Here is a 2182-nt window from a genome sequence, read left to right on the forward strand (position 1 = left end):
CCCAGAATGCTGGCTGGGATGGATGGGGACAGTAGTCTTCCTGTATTGGGGGGGGTGGAGGGACCACAAATCCCAGAATGCCCCCCGGCTGGGATGGATGGGGACAGTAGTCTTCCTGTATTGGAGGGTGGGGCGGACCACAAGTCCAAGAATGCTGGCTGGGATGGATGGGGACAGTAGTCTTCCTGTATTGGGGGGGGTGGGGAGACTACAAGTCCCAGAATGCCCCCCGGTTGGGATGGATGGGGACAGTAGTCTTCCTGTATTGGGGGGTGGGGGGACTACAAGTCCCAGAATGCCCCCCGGTTGGGATGGATGGGGATCTACTTCACACTTACGACGGTTGCCGAGTCCCTAGGTCAGGGGATTCCCCTCCCTTTAGCAACCGTGAATTTTGGTCATAAAGTGAGGACTCTGTCTGGAAGGCGGGAATCCGGAAGGCTTCCACAACTCGTCGTGGAGTTGTGTTGGAGTTTTTTGTGCGCCCCAGTGAATTGCTAGCTGGGCAGCCTCCTGTGTGGAAAACAACCACACACACACTTCTACAGTAAGCAAGGGCGCCACCCAGGTTGCTCAAGTGTGTAACCACAACAGGAAACCTCCGCCAAGCTTGCGCTTTGTTGTTTGTCGTGGCGACACACATACAAAAGCGGGCCTCTTCTGCATTGGGTCCTCAGCTTACGACCGCAACCGAGGCAGGAATTGCCGTTACTAAACAAGACACTTTAAACGAATGGCCACTTTTCGGGGGTCGTTAAGCCGGTCGGACGGTCGTTAAGAGAATCTGGCTTCGGGCCTGTCGGAAAAGGGAGACGAAAGGGAACTGGGCCGAGAAAGGGATGGATGGATGGAGACAGATCACGGAGAGAGAGAGAGAGAGAGATGATAGGTAGGGAGAGAGAGAGAGAGAGAGAATTAGAGAGACAGAGAATTAGAGAGAGAGAGAGAGATATGATAGAGAGATAGACAGACAGACAGACAGATGGAGATAGATGGATGGATGGATGGATAGATAGATAGATAGAATTAGATAGAGAGATAAAGAGAGAGAGATAGACAGAATTAAATAGATAGATAGATAGATAGATAGATAGACAGACAGACAGACAGATAGATAGATAGACAGAATTAGAGAGAGACATATGATAGAGATAGATAGAAGATAGATATAGATAAAATTAGATAGACAGAATTAGATAGAGAGATACAGATAGATAGATAGGCAGACAGACAGACAAATAGATAAATAAATAGAGAGAATATGATAGAGATAGGATAGATGGATGGATGGATGGATGGATGGATGGATAGATGGATAGATAGATAGATAGATAGATAGATAGATAGATAGATAGATAGATAGATAGATAGATAGATAGATAGATATAGAATTAGAGAGAGACAGTCAGAGAGAGAGAGAGAGAGAGAGAAACAGAATTTAGATAGAGAGAGAGAGAATTAGAGACAGATAGATAGGCAGACAAATAGATAAATAGAGAGAATATGATATAGATAGATAGATAGATAGATAGATAGATAGATAGATAGATAGATAGATAGATAGAATTAGAGATAGACAGTCAGATAGATAGATAGATACAGACAGAGATGAATAGAGACAGAGAATATGATAGATAGATACAGACAGATATAGACAGAATATTATAGATAGATAGATAGATAGATAGATAGATAGATAGATAGATAGATAGATAGATAGATAGATATAGACAGAATTAGAGAGAGACAGTCAGAGAGAGAGAGAGAGAGAGAAACAGAATTTAGATAGAGAGAGAGAATTAGAGACAGATAGATAGGCAGACAAATAGATAAATAGAGAGAATATGATATAGATAGATAGATAGATAGATAGATAGATAGATAGATAGAATTAGAGATAGACAGTCAGATAGATAGATAGATACAGACAGATAAATAGAGACAGAGAATAAGACAGATACAGACAGATAAAGACAGAATATTATAGATAGATAGATAGATAGATAGATAGATAGATAGATAGATAGATAGATAGATAGATAGATAGATAGATAGATAGATAGAATTAGAGATAGACAGTCAGATAGATAGATAGATACAGACAGAGATAAATAGAGACAGAGAATAAGACAGATACAGACAGAGACAGAATATTATAGATAGATAGATAGATAGATAGATA

The 2182-nt window shown here is 41.2% G+C and overlaps 1 protein-coding gene across 1 annotated transcript in view; it reads left to right on the forward strand.

Annotated features, from left to right (window-relative positions):
* The window catches only part of LOC107299103 (EH domain-containing protein 3-like), a 16899-nt gene that overhangs the window by 1212 nt on the left and 13505 nt on the right, over nucleotides 1-2182 (forward strand). The gene's annotated exons all lie outside the window — the stretch shown is intronic.

Source organism: Protobothrops mucrosquamatus, unplaced genomic scaffold (assembly GCF_001527695.2).
Source record: "Protobothrops mucrosquamatus isolate PMUCROS unplaced genomic scaffold, P.Mucros_1.0 scaffold4541, whole genome shotgun sequence".
Lineage (NCBI taxonomy): Eukaryota > Metazoa > Chordata > Lepidosauria > Squamata > Viperidae > Protobothrops > Protobothrops mucrosquamatus.